Raw genomic sequence first — 21,201 nt, forward strand, 5'->3', positions numbered from 1 at the left:
GGCTTGTCTGCCTTTCTCACTGTAATAGGTATAGCTTGCCAAGAGGAGGAGACATTAATCTTACCTAATATCCCACTAAAAGAAACCAAATCTAACTGAACCCATCTAACCAGAACCCATCAGTCCTGGTCATGACTAACTGAAGGATCAAGTGTTTCTCACAAGGACTCCAGGAGTATTTCATGTCATCAGCATTAATCAGGGGATGTCAACATAGGAGACTACTCCTTTGGTGACCCCAATTAACAATATCTTCCAGTATTCACACACTGTGTCATAATATCCCCTTCAATCCAGTACTCTCTGAGACTTGAACTGAGCAATAGAATGGTACCTGTTCTCTTAATAACTAACACAGTCTTTACCAGACATGCCAACTCCTAAAAGAAAGGTGCAACTCTTTCTTCATGACCTAATCACCACTGATGGGACCTACTACTCCCAACAATGTTACCATAGGAACCACATTTCAGCCTGACCACAGCTAAGCTTTTTAATATCAATATTGCCTTGAAATATATATATATAATCTATCAAATAGCTATTAAGTTGGGATTTTGAGATAACAATAAAACTATGTGTATACTCACACAGTGTATTCACATAGAGGAAACATGCTGACACTCAGATACATTTAATTCAGAACTCTGGACCTCTTTTAACACAAATCCTTACCCAACACCATGTTTTAGAAATTGGTGACATGTTATTTTCCTTTGTCAATAAAGATTGCAAAATCAAATCATCTTTCTCACAAGCTAAGGTACCTACTATTCTTGTAAAATATTGTCTTTGTCAGCCCAAATGCTTTCTCCTAAGAATAGACTGTTAAACTTGATTGACTGTAAAGTTCTTGGAGATTTATAGAATGGTTATGTTACAGCTGAAGATGAAGAGAATAATATTTAGCTCTTGAGCTAACATTCTTTTGGAGCATTTCAGAGAAGTTAAAGAATTACAAGTGTCATCATCCCTAATTGATAAGTAGTCTGAGTTTTAAAAGATGTCATCGTTTGTTGAAGATCAATGGACAGAGCCATGCTAGCCTAGTGATGACAAAAGGACTAAGATGCTCACATCCCTGGTTCTAGCCCACTTACGATCATCAAAAGCAAATTCCCGTGCAAGCCATTTCCTTGAGCAATCACTTGGGGGCCTAGCCTGAGGACCGTTAGTTTTAAAGTGGTAGATCAAGTGGCAAGAATCAACACTTGATTTTGAATCAAGCAGTTATAAACACAGCAGTTATTCAGCAACATTTCATCAGAGAAACTGGGACTTTCACTTAATATATTGAACAAAAAAAGATTGACTTAGATACTTTTTTTTTTATTTTAATGGCAGTTTAGCCTCCTCCTGGACGCAGCTATTTCTGCTGAAGGGGAATTCTCACACAGTTATATTAATTATTTGAGTAGTGCTGACCATGTAACACCCAAGCTCTTCAAAAGATGTTCTAGAACTGTCAGAACAATGAGCATCATGGGAAGCTGTGATCACCTATAGTTTAAATGTATGCTTATTGCTAATTTCATTCTTAACTGTCAGCAAACTATGAAAGCCTCAAAGCTACCAAAATATAATGAATTTAACATAGATAAGTAAAATGCAAAAATAGAAGTTCTAAAAGATTTCTTGAGCTTTTCACACAGCACGAAAATAAGTTTCTAATTATTTTTAAGTAGTGGAATTGTTTTTTTTTTTTTTTAAGATAGTATTCATATCCAACCAGGTAACCAAAAAAGAGGCTGAGACCTCCTTTTTGCACCCTGCACACATCTGCAAGGGTTCACTTAGAGTTTCCCTTCCTAACTTCCCTCCTCCTATTTACTGCTTTATCCCAGATCCTCCAACCCCAGCCTGGGAACCCACTCCAGGAGACAGAAAGTATATCCAAGACAGCTTGGGTGACCAAGAACCAGTGACAAAAAGAAGTCATGTGGCTCCCAATGGCATTCTGTTCTGCCTGTGGATCAATACTTTGCTCAGCATCATCAGAGAAGCTTCCTCCTAAAACAGATGGGAACAAATACAGAGACCCACAGCCAGGCAAAGAGTGAGAATCCTTGGAACACTCCGCCCTAAAATGGGATGTCTCCATCAAATCCCTCCCCTCACCTCTCAGGGTACCCTGTGGAAGAGGAGGCAGAAACAATGGAAGAGCCAGAAAAGATGGAAGACACCAAGAAAACAAGGCTCATTTAAATAAATAAGAGCAAAGCTCAGATAAACTCACAGAGACTGAGGCAGCATGCACAGGGCCTGTATGAGTGGGCACCAAGTCCTCTGCATACATATTATGGCTTCTGGGTCAGTGTTTTTATGGGATTCCTGAGTGTGTGCCTTCTCTTGGGCTCTTTTCCTTCTGTTTATTTGTCTTGTCCAACTCTGATGTATTAATTTTTGTTTTAATCTCATAATATATTATTATTATCCCTTAGAGTCTTTTCTAGTAAGAGACAGAAAAATGGTGGATCCAGATGGGAGGGGAAGGGGGAACCATAGTCAGGATTTACTATGTGGGAAAAGTTTCTATTTTCAATTTTAAAAATAGCCAGTAGTGAGGCAAAAAAAAAAAAAAAAAAAAAAAAAAAAAAAAAAAAAAAAAGATAGTACTGAGTTGTCTTTCCTCTTCCCTCCTCAGTTAATGCTAGCTCCCATTTTTCCCTTTCATATAACCAGTATCCTTCTAGCCTCTTCTCTAGAACTCCCTCCGTGATGGTGTGAGGAGAGAGGGAGAAATGACGTGGCTATATTTTGACTGGAAATAAATATATTATCTAAATAAATAAAACAGAAGACAGTATTCAAAAGTTACTAGAACACAGCTCTGAAGCAAGAATACAGCAGTGTTCCTGAATACTGCAGGCTGGGTGAAAATGGGAACGCAGGGCGGCACTGCTTGTGATGTAAAAGTCTGCGCTACTTTTTTTTTTTCTCTCATGCTTTGTGAGCCGTTCTCATCCTGTGAGGATAAATCATTCTAGACCCTTTATTATCCAGTATAAGAGTCATTTTCTCCACTATAGAGCAACTCTTATTGTGGAAAGTTGTATAAAGAATTGGTTTTAATTTAAATTTTATATAACATGTATTGGAAAAGGATCTTTCATTTAACGGCATAATCATATCATCTATCTAATCTAATTATAATACATGCCTATAGAAAAGAACTTTAGGTCAATAGCAGATGAATAGGGATGAATCATTTTGCTAAATGACTAAGAAAGCATAAGCAGGTATTTTAACTTCTATTATGTTTACGTTATCTTCATAGAAGAGTTTCTTCGATTTGTATGGCAGTATGAAATGGGATAAGCCTTAAAAAGTGGTGGAGCAGCCATAAGAAGTGGTCAGGCTTTGACCTTGGCTCTGGAAAATGACACACAAAGCCCTCAATTCTGCCATGGGTAACTGTTTATATTGGTTCTGTCCACGGATCTCATTACCCTGTCCATTTATGGGAAGAATGCACCACCTGGACCAGGCTGAGCGATAGAGATTTGCTGCAGAGCGGTGACTTTTAACCTTCCTAATGCTGCAAGACAGTTCTTTATGACCTCCAGCCATAAAATTATTTTCATTGCTACTTCATAACTGCAATTTTGCTACTGTTATGAATTGCAATGTAACTATCTGTGTTTTCTGATGGTCTTTAGGCCACCCCTTTGAGAGGGTTGTTTGACTCCCCCAAAGGGGTTGTGACCCGCAGGTTGAGAACCACTGTTGTAAATGAAAGAGAAGGTGTCTTCACATTAAAAAGTAATCAGATATGTATGCTGAATAATAGTTCATAGATATGGAAACTAATTATATTCTGTGTTTGTGTGTGCAGAAGGGACAGACCCATTCTCCTTGTTTCTTGGGGTGACATTGTAATCTTTATCCTGAAAACCATACTTTCACATGTCAAACTGCCTAGAATAATACCTTTTCCTTACACAATGACTAGTTCCATCATGACCACATGATCTCTATTAGTATAATAAGATTCTGCCCTGAGATTTTCACTTAAACCATTAGAACCAATGCTGCTGAAGCAATAGGCAAAGTGTATGGAAAAGTACTAAAATTGATGAAAAGATCGTATGTATAAACTCTATTTTACAACATTAATATAAAGGAAAACTAGTCATACAATGGAAATTAGGTCCCAATCATAGCTCTCTGTCATTGAATGCAGATATACCTTCCAATGATTCAATTCATTTAGGCTGGGTTATAAACTCTTTCCTGGTTTATATGGTTATAAACCAGTATCTGAAGGAAAAAAAACATCTAGAATGTCATGTTAAAGAGGCAAAGAAGGGGCTGGAGAGGCGGCTCAGTAGTTAAAAGCACTCACCGCTCTTGCAGAGGACCCCAGGTCAGTTCTCAGCACTCACATGGTGGTTTACACTAGTCTGTAACCCCAGTCCCAGGGTAACTGACACAGAAGTAGCCTCTGTAGGCACCAGGTGTGCACATGGTGAACAGACATACATGTTGGCAAAACTTTCCAGCATATTAGATAAAAATAAATAAACCATTTAAAAAAGAATAAAGACAAAGGAAGCAAAGCCATGCAAAAATATGCATATACAAAAGGTCCACAGTAAATTATTCCAAATACGTAGAGGTAACTTTAAATACCCATTCTCTGATATATGACCAGCCTTGAACTCACACCATTATAATAAGTACAAAGCCTTTTGTCCTGAGGATATTGTCAGCTATGAAGACCACTTGACATAATGAAAACCATTATGAAATCAAGATTGGAATTCGGCAGTAGAAATAAGCTATTAATATTCAAGACAGTTGCACATATTTTAAGTGATTATATATCAAAACGAGCTACTCAGAGAGCAAAGTTGAAGATAGCATACAGGGAAGAAGAGACTTCAAGGCAGTCTGTTCAATAAATTTCCTCTATTTCCCTAATCCCATTCAAGGCTGGTATTTCACAAGTAAAATCTACAGTCAACTGTTTCTAACGTGTATATGATAAAATGTAGTATTTATTTCATTTTCCATCCACTGGGCCGATGATATAGCTGAGTGGGTCCATGTACTTCCCACCAAGCCTGGCCACCTGAGTCCCACATGGTGGAAAAAGAGAACTGACTCCTCTAAGTTGCCCTCTGACCTCCCCATGTAGATGGTTGTATACCTTTTTCCCTTATCCACCCAAGACCATAAATGAATTCAATAAATCAATTAGTAAATGTAACAAACATTTTTCAAGAAGTTTGACTTCGACTTTGGTCCTTCGTATACAAAGGGCCTCTCTAGGATGTGAAGATTTAAGTTGTTTCTATTAGAGCAGGTCTAAGTAACTGTCACACAAAGTTTAGTGATGCTAAGACCAAGTGGAATACTGTGGAAAGTGCTTTAAAGTAGAGGCTGATACTGAGCAGCATTCATGTTATCATGGTTGGTTCTGTTCTTATGAGACAATAATTCTGTTGCCCGCAAAGGTGTGAGCAAGGTTATTCTGAGCCTCGAGAGCCGAGGAATAATCCTATTTTCTTGCAACTTTAAATCCTTTAAATCTCTGGTCAATTCTTCCCAGTCGACCTAGAGGATGAGCAATCATTCTTTCGGCACTGCTGTTTCTGCCTGAGTGTTTGTGAGGGTACAAAATGCTGCACCCCTATTTCTTTGTCTCATGCATTCAAAAATTGAAACTTGGGAAACAAAAGCAAAGGTGCATAAAGAAATGGGGGAGAAAATGAGGGAGGGAGATTTGCCAGGTTACTGGATATAAAAGAAGGATGGCAACATAGAGGAAGAGAGAAGAGGGGGGAAGAAAAGACACTGAGGGCAAGTCACAGAGACTTGTACTTTCATACTTACTAAAGTATATTTAGTATAGTACACATGTAATTTTAATTAAATTTATGACAATTGGGGTAACAATGCTTCCCTCTCCCCCCCCCAAAAAAAACCATAGTCTATCTAATAAAACCCCCAGTGTTGGGCATGGGAATGCTCTTTTTGAGTTGTTGCTGTGGGGGGTGGGGGGTAAAAGGTGGATTCTAAAGACCCCAGATCCACATAGGCTATTGCTGTTGCTTTTAGTTGCCTTGCAGAAGGGAAGCTATGACCCTATTGCTGAAGACACAGGGCTTGGAGGAATCCATTTGCATCTGAACTGAGAACTAGCTCTCATAGTTTCGGAAGGAACAATGCAAGTTCCCAACAGAGAAAGCTAATCAGTATTTCTACCCAGCTGTAACACCAGCGAGCCACAGGCATGGCCAGCATGGCCAAATGTGCTTATAGGTATAATGGTGGCACTTACACCTTAGAGGTAACCAATAGCCACTTAACTAGAGTCAAGGTCTATTCAATAGGAGGGAATATGTGTCTGTACAGTAAATTTAGCCAAATACTTGGAGCTGCTGAGCCCAGGGAACTGAGAGGAGAACCTATTACTTCCACCTTCCTAAACTAGTAAAGTATCTAACTTCGTTCTAAAAATTAGCCATATATCCACACGTAAGTCTAGCTCATATTCTCCTCATCAGAGAAGCTTCCCTTTGCATTAGATGGAGACCTATACAAAAGAAAAAACTACAACTTGTCAAAATACAGATAAACCAACCATGGGGGTAGCTATTCCCAATTAGTACAATTATACCACAGCCATAATACTTGAAGCTGAGGGCACATCAGGGAAGAGGGACAGAAAGACTTTAAGAACTAGATAGCTACAGTGAGATGATCTCTTCAAAAAAAAAGGGGGGGGGCACAAAGTTTGTGGAGGGGTAGATCTGGAAGTATTCAGAGGTGAACATGAATACTGTATAAAATTCTCTGAGAATTAATAAAATTTTTATTTTTTAAAAAATCAAAGCTGCAGTCATGAGCCAACCCATAGAAACATGTCCAGTACAACTTCCTTCCATACACGCTTCCAATGAAAAGGGTGACTAGTGCTTTTCAAATTCTAGTCAGGTTATTTCACATAAATCCCAGAAGCAAAATTACTTCAAGCCTTTACATAGCGGTCAGCATGGCTCCAACTGTTCAGAGCACAAAGGGAATCCTTACACTCAGACTGTGGGATACAAAAGGCAGTGGAAATCTTCTGCATGGGTCTAACATACTTCCAAGTTTTTCTTGAGTATCATCAGGTGCTTTAATGTCTGGGTGAGGGAGATCAAAGAAAAATTATTTCACAAGTTTTTTTCAGACTGAAAAGAAACACGAACAGTCAATGAAAAAAAAATTAGAGACCCAAGTAGTAAATCCACAGCTGTCAGACAACCCCCATTCCACTCTGGAACCCTGCAGAAGAAGTGTGTAGGGATAGATCCATGTTTCTGTCAGCATGAGGCCTACACCATCTCAGAAGCTCACTGAAAGCTTGGGCACCATACACAAAACTCAGGAGAAAACCTTGTGAGTCTAAAGCTAGCAGAAATACACAAATGTGGACAGAATGCAGCTATTAACACACAGTCTTAAAGATGTACCACACAATGAGGCTGTGCATGCACACACACACACACACACACACACACACACACACACACACACAGGCACTTCACCCATCTGTGATGCACTCCTGTCACTCATCCCAGTGCACATTCATTATCCATCATCATCTGTTCCAGCACGTGCATTTTGTGAGGTGGTTGAGAATCAGTTTCTATTAAGAAAATCTTAAAACTGCAGCAGTGTTTTCTTTTGATTCAGCATTTTCCCACGGGCCACTGAATGAAGTTCTTTTCAACAGAGACAAGATCTCACCCTCAGATCAGGCTGAGTAATGACACATCGCCTGCCTTAGCCTCCTAAGTGCTGAGATTACAGGTAAGCTATTGTACCCAGGTTTTGGGGAGTATTTTGTTGTTGTTTTTTGGTTTGGTTTGGTTTGGTTTTTTGTTTTGTTTTGTTTTGCTTTTATTTGTTTTTGTTTTAATATGGAATTCCAAGGCAGTGTTTTACAGAACAGTATGACTTCAAACTTCATAAGAAACATTTATAGGGTGTCAACTTTTTCTTGGGTAAGTTAAAGACATTCCAAACTAAATGCCATTCACTCTGTCATTTCCTTTATATTTTCAACAAAGGACATTTTAGCAACAGGAAGGTCAAGCTGGATAAACCAAGGGTAACTTCCCTAGAAACCAATGCTGTCATCATCTATTTGATATTCACTATTGAACACTCATTGATTGTTTCTATTGCACCAGTGTGCTTCCCAGTGTGAACCCACTTAACTCATAAAAACACTATGCACTATTATGATCCTGAGGCATGTGGAACAGAGAAAAGGAGGCAGGTTCATCCATGTTACAACGTGCATCCGCACTGTGTTTTCTTTGATTGCTCATTGCTTTACAGACAGTTGCGTTGCTTCCACATTTCAGTTCTTCTGAACAGGGCCACCATTAACATTTAAGTCAAACTTTTAATAACATTTATACAATTCCTGATAATTTTGTGGTTCTTCTTGCTGTACGTAGTTTATTGTACATATGTGTAATAATATTAATATATATGTAAAAAATAATAATAATAAAAATTAAAAATTAAAGATTCATCAAACTGTAAAAAAAAGACACATGTCTTCATTTCTCTTATGTATGTAAAATATACTTATATAATCAAGTGAGTATAAAAAAGTACTAGGTTGTATGGTAACTCCATGCTTAAAATTTTTTTGGAACTCTCAAAATAATTTTCCAAAGGGGTTGCATTGTTTCATATATTTTATATTTTATATATTTATATATATTTTATATTTTCAACAGCAACTAATAATGTTTCAACTTCTGTGGAGTTTCTTGTTTTTTGAGAATTTGTGAAAGACTGGGGTTAATTTTGGAATCTTTGTTAGACTATACAAATGAAACAATATAGTCGAGTTTTCTTTGTTGCACAAAATTAAAATACTAATTGAGTCTTTTTATCATGAGGGAATTCAGAGTTTTTACTTCATATCAGGTCCATTTTAGTAGTTTTTGGTTTTGTTTGTTTGTTTGTCTGTTTTAGGAACTTTTTCGTTTTAATTGTTCTTTTCACCTGAAGAACTTTCATGAAGATTTCTGTAAGGAAGTTCTGCTAACAATATAAAACTCTAAATTTTTTGTTGACGTGGGGATCTCTTTATTTCATCATCTTCACATTAAGAGATAGTTTTGTTGGGTATAAGAACCTTTGTTAGCCATGTTTGCCCTCAGCTTCATTGGTCCTGCAACCTTGTTTTGTCTTCTAGTCTCTACTGTTACTCAGGGGGAGCCAGACCTGGAGATCCTTTTTTTCCTCTCTGTACTTAGAAGATCTACTCTTTATCTTTCAACATTTTTACTCTTTTGTGCCTTGTGTGAATCCCCATAAGTGTATTTTACTAGGAGTTCATGAATCTCATAGCTAAGTAGACTGATGTCTTTTCATTAAGCTTGGAAATTTTTCAAGCACAATTATTTTTCAAATTTTTTTCTCCTCTCTTTTCTGGTATTATAGTTATACAATGGTTGCTGTGACTGATAGTGTCCCACATTTCCTTGTGATTTTGTTTGTAGTTTCTTGATTATTTTGCCCTCTGGGTGCTTTACACTGCACAGTCTCTATCAACATAAATCCCATTGTACCTCCTCTGTAGAGTTTTAAAACTCAGATTATTTTAATTTTCAACTATAAAGTTTACACTCATTTCACTTTAATTATTTCTACCTTTCCAATGACATTATTTTTAAATGTTGTTATAGCTTTCTTTACTTTGAGAGTGTGGTTTCATTCAATTCTTTGAATATGTGTGTAGAGGGTGTTTTGATATTTTTGTTTGCTGACTGTGACATCTGAGCCTTCTAGAATGCAGTTTCCCTTGACTTGTCTTCTTTCGTGAGTTGGTAACATGTCCATGTTTCCATGAATTACTTTTAATTTTTGATTAAAACTTTTCTGTTGTTGAAAATAAAATTTCTGATTTTTTTATAACTCCAGATACTGATTCTTGCACCTTAGCTTTTGTAAATGATAATTTCTCCATTGTCTAGCACATTGGGCTATTTCTGTAAAGTTAGTTGTTTCTTCAGGATGTCATCCTCAAGGCACAGTCATCAGGAGGTGACAGTTATTTTAGAGGAACTCTTCATGTCCAACTCTTTTGTCTAATCTGTTAACCTATCTGCCTTTATCAGTATTTCACCCTATGCTTAGCATCACTCATTATTAGCTGCTTGCTCTGCCATGGGTTATATATCACCCCACAGTCCAAACTAGTCAAGTTGAGGCTCCTTGTAGGGATAGTATTTGAGGACAGGACTTGAGGCTTGATATATCCCCAAAGTACCTCTTCTTATCTGCCTCTTTCCCTCATCAACTCTGGTAAACTTCTATATAAGCAACAGTTTATGAGTCGCTATTACAGAGTGACAATTTCTTCTTAATCACCCATTGCCAAGACTTCCATTATTTTCAACAATACGTTGGCCATGAACTTCCTTATGTTCTATTTCAACTAAAGTCCTTTTAACCTACAGGGAGGTGAGAGTTAAATGACTAGATCCCACAGTCCTTGCTTTGTCATTTCTGGAGCTTAGTGCTCCCCCCGTAAGGTAGGGATGAATGGAGGAAAGGGCCCTGGAAGATTCTACAGCAGTGAACTAGAGAACAGAATCAGGGATGACTGTGGCCCAGCTCTTGCAGGCAAACTTCAGTGCTGAGAGAGAGGGAGCCCCATGCTCTTCGCATAGCTCGTAACTGTGTCATCTTATACAACCCACATCGTACAGCCAACACTCAACTGCTGATGTCGCTAAAATGTTATGGAGTAAACTACAGCGTTCATAGGGATCTTGCCAATTTACCGCCAATGTTATTTCCCTCTTTTGCAATACTACATTCTATATAGCTTGAGAGATTTGTCAGTGAAGACTCATCTTCAGTAAACCTGCTATTCGGCCTAAGAGTCTTTGCTTCTAATGCTTTTGTTGGCAATGTCATTAGTGCTGGTTCAAGGGCATATCTGAAATGTGTATCATTCCTGGACAAAAACTCCACATTTTTTTTCAGGAATTATCTGATTCTACCTTGCATGGCTTTAAATCATTCTATAGTTTATTGCTTGTTTCCTTAGGAAATTTAAAGATAATGATATATAACAGATAGATTTTAATCCTTTCTTGTTTTATCAAATCAAAACTTTCTAATGATGAGAATCTTGCTACTTGCCAAAAGGAGTGGGAAGATTAGGAAATAGATTTTTGCTTGATACTTTTTTGCTCCAGGCCTCTTCAGACAACTTCTAAGTAGATAAAGCTAGAAAATAAATACTACTCTAGATTACAGGCTTAACATTGGCTATATAAATAAATAAATAAAAACTTTATTATCATGCTTAAAATTTAATAGCTGAACTATTAATTCAAGCTTCATAATCAATATTTTCACATAATCAGTTTAGAATATGTTTCTAAGAAGGCTGTAGCATGCCTAAGAGACTGAAAGTTCCATTGGCATCGTAGGTAGGACATTTGGACTTTGTTTTTTGATTTGTTTGTATATTGGGAATCAAGTCAAAGAAGCTTTATTTAGTAAGCACATGCAAGGCTTTTATGATTGGCTTTAGTGATGTCATCCGTGTTACTATGATTAGTTACAGATATAATGAAATCCGAGCACTTTGGAACAAGGCTTCCTCAGCCTAGTGAATTCTGAAGCCTTACCTAGCAAAGGATCCAACCATCCTGCTTTGGATTCTAAGCCAGGCTGATGACAGTCTGGGACCCTCTCTCCCTTGTTCCAGACCCAGTGGTTAGTGTTCATATTCTGCCTTTGACATAAGCATGGTGAAAACTCCTAGAAACCCTCTGGTTTAGCCTCTTGGATCACAGGAAGTGAAACTGAAGCCTAGATAGGGAAGTAGTCATTTGTTTGTTTCTTTCTTTTTATTTTTGTTTTAGAGGCAGGGTTTTACTATGTAGATTTGGCTGTCCTGGAATTTACTATATAGACCAAGATGGCCTCAAACTCACAGAGATTCTCCTGCCTCTGCTTTCCATGTATACGATAAAGGTGCATGTTGCTATGCCTGGTTATGGAAGTGGTCTTGATCAAAGTCATGTAACTGTTAGCCTTCTATCTGTAGTAAACACCTCTTAGATGTTATTATTTTCATGGCCTTATTAAATTTCAAGCATTTGTTATATATCTCTTTGCTTTTAAGAAATAAAGCCATTTATCTTGACAGGCATGATGGCTCATGCCTATTATCTCAGCACTAGGCTGGCTGAGGCAGGAGGTTCACTATGAGCCTAATCTACAAAGTGAGACAATGTTCAAAACATGTTCCCATATGATATAACCAAAATAAATCTAGACAAGGGCTCATAATGTCGTCAAGACTGGCCTTGAACCCACTGTGTAGCCAAGACTAGCTTCAAACTCATGATGATCCTCCTGCCTCACCTTCCATCATTCTGGGATAACAGTCGTGGCCTGCTATATTTTAAGTGACCAATTTATTTTTTACAAAAGTTGTAAAACTATTCTATAGAGAAAGAAAAGTCTTGGGCAGGGAGGCTAGAGCAATCCACACAGATAGCCACTGATAAGCAAAATAAGCCTCAACCAGCATGTTGCCATTTGTACACAAGAAACCAAAATGGGTACTTTGGTACAGAAGGGGAAATTATAAAACCTTTGAGAATCAGAAAAGAATGATCCTGGTGAGGCATTCTCAGAACTATAACCAAATCCATAATTTTGTTACAGAAAATTATAAAAGAGGTGATTAGGATAAGTTTTGTGTGTGTTTTACCCTAGCAATGTTGTATCAATTGGATCCATTTATTTCCTAATTAAATTGTCCAATTTATTTCCTAAATAATACTATTACATACTATATGTTAAGAAAAAATAAAATAAAAAGTAAAACCCTTCTGTGAGGATAAAAGACACACCAATATTCATAACTCCAACACCAGCTAAAGCATTCACTTTGATAAAAATTGTACATTGGACAATCTTTCTAAACTCAATAATTACTGTAAAATGATGGAATGGGAGCACTGTCAGAAGACAGAGGCACTTTGCTGATAGGACACCTGAATGGCCAATCAGCACCTGACACTGTGCTTTCCATCGTTTCTATGAAATCTCCTCACAACATCCTTTTCCATTTCCCAGGAGGGGTACATTTGTAGTACTACCCAGCAAAAGAAGATGAAGACTGCAGGTGGATGAAGGAATGTCAGTTGTTTGAGTTTATAACAGTGCACTTAGACAGATATGATGGCCCACATCTGTGTTTTAGTACTCAGGAGGCTGAGGCGGGAGAAGCACCAAGAAGTAAAGGTCAGCTTGGGTGACGCAGAGTTCCAGGCCAGCCTGAGACATAGAATGAGACCTCATTTCAAAAATCAAAGAAATAACCCCAAAACACAAAAGTGTAATTAGTCTGATTTATACAGATGTGTGTGTCGGATTTAGACAGAGAGGTGAGGATACTATTGGCCAGGACAGTTGTGTAATGTGAGGATAAACAAAGGGGAGATGGGAGTCAAGGCGTATGAGCAGTACCTAAAAACTAGAAGAGGGAAACACGTTGATTCTTGCATCAGGTCTATAGAAGGGAAGGAACATGCCGTGCTAACACTGATTTCAACACCGTGAGTTCAATGTTAGAGGTCTAACCTATGAACTGGGATAATAAAGCTGTTACATTAAACCACTAGGTTTATGGGCATTTATTACAGCATCAGTAGAAATACAGTGAGATGTCCATGTGTAGTATGCAACTTATGATGACAAGATTTCACTGCAAAACAAGTATATTGGTGCAAGTCCAAATATTTGCCGCGATGCAGAGAAAACAGACCTCTCCTACATGGTCAAGGTACCATAACTCTGAAAAAACAATGTAAATAAAGACGCATAGCTAAGCATAGGGCTCAGAGGTCAATCGCCTGCCTTGCACATGCAATGCCCAGGGTTTGATCCCAGCACAAAAAATAGAAAGAAAAATAAAGGAAAAGGATCTGGGGCAAAAACTGAGCATTTATTCACCATACTACCCAGGAATTTATTCTAGAACATTCATTCCAGAGAAATAAAATCTGTGTCTAATAAAACAAAACACCCCCAAAACCCAAAACCTATGTATAATTGTCAAAACACAACAGATCAAATCGCCTTTTGATGGGTGAATGATTAAAAAGTCATACATCTGTACCAAGGAGTTGCCCTCAACAGCAACAACAACGAAAAGCAACTGTGGGTGCATTCGCAAATCAGCTTGGAAGATGGAACACAAAGACATCTAGGATGTGATGTGGCACTGTGATTTTTTTTGTTTGTTTTTTCGAGACAGGGTTTCTCTATGTGTATCCCTGGCTATCCTGGACTCACTATGTAGACCAAGATGGCCTCGAACTCACAGGGATTCACCTGCCTCTGCCTTCAGAGTGTTGGGATTAAAAGCATGCACCACCACGCCTGGCTTGTGGTAGATGTGATTCTTGATTGACAGAGTGGTTACACAGATCTTCACATGTGATGAAAGTAACACAGAGCTACATACTCAGAGGACCAACACCCAGCTTCTGACTTGGAATCTGCACTACAGACACACTAGCTGTAGTCATTAGGGCAAGCTGGTGACGGTGCACAGGATATCCCCGTACGGCCCTCCCATGTGCTGAGCATCTCAAATCATTATCCAAAAGAACATTTGGGAATAAACAAACCATGAAGACAGACTGAGGGCTCGGTGTGTTCTTCTACCTCTCATCCCATTCCCCTCCTTCCTCTCCTCTTTTCATATAACTATCTTGAACACTGGGGTTTAGGCTTTCCAAATTTTTTCTGATTATCTTTTTCACCATGAATACATTGTTTAAAAATTACAGAATATTCTAAAAAGTTTAATTAAGAGGTACTACCACGCGCCTCCTTCTCTGAGTTCTTTGTGTATAATTTCTTCTTCCTTGCCTTTACGTGGTTGTGATATATTTGCGTGAATATATCCCATGCAGCTTAGCGTTGCATTTGCTATGTTACAGTCCATTATCTGAATATATGATTCTGATTTGTGTTTTCTTTTACTGATGGGAATATATAAAATTTTCAGGATTCTGATCTTACAGAGCAGTGTCAAAATAATTATCCTGTACATGTATCTCAGGAAATACATGGACTATTTCTAGAGTGTGTGCCTAGAGTTGGAATTCTTTCCTTAGGATGTGCATGACTTACTTTATTAAATAATTTCATACCATCTCACTTTCCTAGTTGGTCACTCCTCATTATTCTCCTATATTGTCACTGTAGTATTCCTAGACTTTCATTTTTGCAAAGTGATGAGTTTGAAATGGAAGTTTCAGTTTTAACTTTCATTGACCTGGATATTAGTGTGATAAAGCAGGTGTTTATGCATTTATGGATCATTTTTATTCTCTCTTCTGTGAATGTCTTGTTCATATGCAACTCAATTGAATTTTTAAATCTTTGTATATAAGCATGTACTCCTTTTGTTGGTTATATGCATTACAGCTATTTGAAGCTTATACTATTTTTTTTTCTTAGCGATTATATTTTATTATGGACTTATTAACCGAGAGTACCTCACTTATAACCCGACTAACATAAACAATAGGAAAAGAAGATTAAAGAATACAATAATGAAACCGTAAGGATATCAGTTCCAAGGAACTCCTGGCATAATCAGCAGGATTTCTTCTGCTGAAACCTGGAGCAACTGGAATCTGGAGCCTCAGCCAGAGCCCGGAGCCCCAGCCAGAGCTTTCTGTCTCTAAGTGGAGCAATGACCAGCCCAAACTATCTTAAGTCTCCAAAGGCCCTGCCTCCTGTTTTTTTTTTTTTTTTACATTTTTTATTAATTTATTCATATTACATCTCGATTGTTAGCCCTTCCCCTGTTTCCTCCCATTCTTCCCTCCCTCCCGCTTCCCCCCTTCTCCTTTCCCCTATGTCTGTGATTGAGGGAGACCTCCTCCCCCTATATATGCTCTTAGAATATCAAGTCTCTTCTTGGTAACTTGCTATCCTTCCTCTGAGTGCCGCTAGGCCTCCCCGTCCAGGGGACATGGTCAGAAAAGGGGCACCAGGGTTCATGTGAGAGTCAGATCTCACTCTCCACTCAACGGTGGAGAGTATCATGTTCATCGGCTAGGTCTTAGTAGGGGTTCGAAGTTTAATGTCTATATTCTCCTTGGCTGGTGCCTTAGTTTGAGGAGGACCCCAGAACCCAGATCTGCCTGTCATAAAGTTCTTCTTGTAGGTTTCCAGGACCCTGTGGGTCCTACTATTTCCCTATTCTTCCATGCTACCCTCGCCTAAATGGTATATTTAGCTGTACATGTTTTATTTCAATATTGTAAAACTACAATTTATATTTCTTTTGCAGTTTGTACTTCAGTGTCATTGAAAATCCTCCCCTACTCAGTGACCATAAAGTTCTCCCAACATATTTTTCTCCTTTAAAAATATAAATTCTTCCTACACAAGAAAAACATGAACTCCAATTTTTACTTTTCTATCTACATTGTACCTGAGATTTTTAAGATTATTTTTTTAGTGTATTTTTAAAATTGCCATATTTTCCAGCATATAAGACAACTTTTTAACCCTGAAAAATTCATGCCAAAGTCAGAGGTCATCTTATTAGCTGGGTACTTACCTGCAGCTTGCTTCCCCTTACTTCATATGTATGCATATAGTGGGGGGTGCTTTGGCAGGGTCCCTGCTTTGTGGGGGAGTAGCAAGCAGGGAGGAGCAAGCTGCACACATCTTCCTGTACCTTGAGAATGTGAGCGTGGATTGACTCTCCACCAGAACCCGCCCAATTCCACTCGGAGGGTTCCATGCCTTCCTGTGGAGCAGTGTAGACCGGCACTGGTTCTCTGTGCCCTGCCTGCAAATAGACACATGCCCGAGTCTGTTGCACAGGGTGTGCATTGGAAGAGGGGTAGTCTTATACAGTATATTCCAAACTCTGTATTTTTAATTGGAAAAGTTGGAGGTTGTCTTATATGCCGGGAAATACCGAAGCACAGTACATGTCTTTATGTGGATGTGCACACACAGATGCAGGTACCCATGGAGGCTACTGATGTCAGATCGCACAGCATCTGGAGTTAGAGGCAGGTATGAGATGTACCACATGGGTACTTGGAAAACACTCCAGTTCTTTGGAAAAGCAGGCTGCCCTCTTAACTGCTGAGTCACCCATCTGACTCCCTCACATGGCCAGATCTCAATGTATGTATGCCGTTGAGTGTGTGAATATTTACATATTTTTTACAGCTTTCTGTGTAAACCTTCCTCCTTGTTTTGTCACATGTCCTTAGACATGCCTGGTTCTGGACCTGTTACACACCAGCTTACCGTTGCTGCTCCAATATCTGATCAATTTCTTTTTTTTTTTAATTTTTTATAATTTTACATATACATTTATATTATTACACATATATGCAATAGATTACCTATAGCAAGAAAAACTATGACATAATCAGGAATTATATAACTGTTACGTTCTTAGTGTTTTGGCTATTTGTATTTGACAGCCTTGAAGAAAACATCTTTCCTATCTTGGTGCATCTAAATTTCTGAATGTAAATCAATCTTCATCACATATTGTCTTTATCAACTTAAAACACCTATCTAGACCTAAAAACATCTTAACCCTTAAACAACTAGGTTTTATTGTAAAACTAAGCTACCTGGTCTTCAACTCCATCAGAGATTGGGAAGGAATAAACTTGATTAGCTGAGTATGCCAGGAGTGCAGGTTAGTAGCTTTCCAAATGAGAAGATGACAGAGACAGTTTGCTATCTGAATAGGGCTCCGGTGGTGCAATCGGTTAGCGCACGGTTCTTATAGAACACATCAATCTCTAAACTTTTAGCATAACTTGAGTTGTGTTGTCATCATCAAAACTGAACTGGTTATTACTAGTCCTCAAATCTTTATATCTTCTTCAGAACTAGCTTGCCAAATTTCTCAAAAATAATTCTATAATCTTATGTTATGTGTTAAAAACAAAACGCTAAAAGCCAATTTTTTTCAGGACAGACAAAATCCAGCAGCATAAACTCGTTTTCTCAGTGTGCATAAATACAGGAATGGCTGAAATATGCTCATTTTTACTGCACTTTAAGTATGAAATACATTTCCATTTATTTAAGCTCCTGTGTGCCCTACACAAAACTTCTGCAATTTCATCTAAAAGGAACTTTGACACTTAGAATTCATTACTACATTTCTATAGTTTTTGTTAATTATTTTAGTAGTTTTATCTTGTGTGTACGTGTACACATTGAGTGAGGGGTGGGGCATGGGCACGTGTGCATGTGCGTGTAGAGGCCAGAGACCAGTGCTGAATCAATCCCTTCCCGAATCACTTTCCATCTTACTTTGGGTGGAGGAAGAGTCTCTTTATGAACCTAAAATTCACTGAACCATCTGGTGTGTCTGGTCAAAATGCCCCACAGTTCCTCCCCTTGTCCCTCCCTAGCAGCGGAATTACAGGCGTGCGACACTGCCAATCTTCACTTGCTCAAGAGGCGTGTGTGCGCATGTGCGAGCGCGCGCGCGCGCACACTCACACACACACACACACACACTTCCCCTTCCTAGATTCTAGAAGACTAAACTCATGTCCCTTCCTTTGTTTGTCCAGCTCACATTTTACCAAATAAACCATCTCACCGGTCCCCATAATATCTCCTTTTAAACTTAATTTTCTAATAGTTTGCTGAAACATACAAATAACACTTCCTTTGCATTATTCCTAATAGCTGTCCTGTAAAGTCCCTTGTTTTCAAATCAGTGATAATTTCTTCTCCTGCCTCTATCTCCTCATTTCCTTTCCATTCAGCACTGCTGACTGCCACCAGATAAACAGAAACAGCCCTGGGTGCATCACTCTCTTGCTCCAGCTTGAAACGTCATTTCTATCACATTATCACTGACTTCTTTCTTGTTCAAATTCATCATAAGTCACCCTATTTCTCAGTCTTTTCAGAAACCAGTTAGGATTTGGGGTTTTTATTTTATTAGTACACACATTCTGCTTTGAATATATTTTCTGTGGGCTTTTGTTTTTCCTGTGTGCTTTCTAAATTCTTGAATTGGATGCTGAGCCTACTAATTTTCGTCCTTTTATCTTTTCATTCCAAATACACCCATGTAAGGTTGTAGCTTCCTAGCTACCACTTTTTTTACTTCCCCTGAATCTGCTATAAGTTAGAATTAACATTCATTTTAAATATATCCTAATTTTCACTCATTCTTGTCTGACTTATGAATTCTTTCTATCTGTTTAATTAACAGATATCTGCAGCCTTTTAAATTTGTTTATTCATGTGTATTATGATTAAATATTGTCTTCCAGAATGCTTATCAAAGACTTAATGAATAGTCTCATTCCTTCGCCATGTTTTCTTTGATATTTTTTAGGCTCAGTTTCTTCTTTATTTCTTCAAATTACTCTATATTGAATATTCAATCTTGTTTTGCCCATGAAGAATTTAAACTTCAACTGTTATATTTTCCACTTTGAGGATTCTAGTTCATATTTAGCACATTTTATTTTTTATACATTTGTAAGTCATTCATTATGTTTCATTTTCAGTGCTGTAACATCAAAGATGTTGGATTTTGACCCCACTTCTGCTATGCTAGCTTTTATGAAAGATTTTTTAAGTGTTTTATAATTCAAAGTTGTTAATTAATCATTCAAAGATATTTTATCAGTGGAAATCTTATAAAGCTTGGTTTAATGGCATCTCTCCCACGATGCTTGCAAGTCATTTTTCTAAGTACCTTAGGAGTACTAGAAACCTGATCCTCCAGGGGTTAGGTTTTCAAACTGTAATTTTATTATTCTATATGTGAAGCATATAGAATAAGTCCACAGGAAGTACAGTCTACAGCAATGCTTTTTGTGGAATGTATAACTTTGTTAGGCGTGGCTCTCCTGTCCCTTCTGTACAGAAGGATATGTCCCTAGTCCCTTTCACTCAAAGGCCACAACTGTACGTGTGCTAAATATCTGTGTTCTAATCCACAGTCTCAGTTTGGGATTTCTTATCTATACTTTGATGTGGAAAGCGAGTCCTGGGCATTTGGGACAAATAGCACCTCTCAAAGAGTCACTCCAGCCTCAGCTTAAATGGGCTGGTTTTCTACTCCATCTTTCTGACTCAATATGATGTCTTTATTTCCTTTCATAGTCATATGTGCTTAGAACAGTTTGTCTGTTCTATCTAATATCTCGAAATATAGTGTGGATGATGCTCAGACCATTAATCACATTTTTAGAACCAGGCTAAAATGTTTTCCCTGATAAAAATCAAACTTATCACAATTGGCAAGCTTAATCTTTATAATTTACCAATTGCACAACATTTTCAATTCAGAATTATATTATCATAGTGTGATACTGGGACTGAGAGATGCCTCAGTGACTAAGAGCAAGACTGTGTTCAGAAGACCTAAGTTCATTCCCAAAGCCCATACTCAGTGGCTCACAAGCCATGTAACTCCAGCTTGAGAGGCTCCAATGTGTTCTGGCCTTTGCATACAAACATGGAATACACTCACATGGATAAACACACATACACACAAATAAAACCAAAAGGCTGAAAGCCATACTGTTTATCTTAGGCTCAATTTCAGAAAGGCACATGGAAAAAGCAAAAACACTCTATAATTTAAATTCATAGATAGACCTCAAATTAGAAACTGAATTTCAGTTGGCTTCAAATAGATTCTTCAGAATTTTCTAGAGTCTCTCAGAAGTCGTCTTATCCTGGACTTTCCTCTGAATCACGCATATAAAAATTACTTCCTATTTAAGTTTCCCCTGTTTACTATCAACAAATCCCACTAGTTTGCTGCTCCATTTAAACTCATTCCATGCAGCTTTTCTAAGTGCCTGGTATATTTTAAGTACTAGAGACGTGACCAAAATCCAGACAGTTCCCTAGACTCATGTAAAAGAAGGAAGGCATAAAAGTAACAAACAAAGTAATAAATTTATTTTAGATCCCACCATACAAAATGGTCAGAACTCAGTGGCTCTTCCTGGCCCACGGAGAGACAACTTCCTATGATTCAACTTAATAGAATGTGGCAGGCAGTAGTCCTACGAGTTAGGAGGAAGACGGCAGGGTGAGTTGAAGAAAAGTGGTGGGGCATGTGTGAATGTGCTATTTTAGACAACACAGCCTCTCCTCTAC

The 21,201-nt window shown here is 38.1% G+C and overlaps 1 protein-coding gene across 5 annotated transcripts in view; it reads right to left on the minus strand.

Moving 5' to 3' along the window:
* Positions 1 to 21,201, minus strand: part of Pde4d (phosphodiesterase 4D) — a 1,424,262-nt gene that overhangs the window by 1,120,162 nt on the left and 282,899 nt on the right. The gene's annotated exons all lie outside the window — the stretch shown is intronic.

This window comes from Acomys russatus, chromosome 30, assembly GCF_903995435.1.
Source record: "Acomys russatus chromosome 30, mAcoRus1.1, whole genome shotgun sequence".
NCBI classification, from domain to species: domain Eukaryota; kingdom Metazoa; phylum Chordata; class Mammalia; order Rodentia; family Muridae; genus Acomys; species Acomys russatus.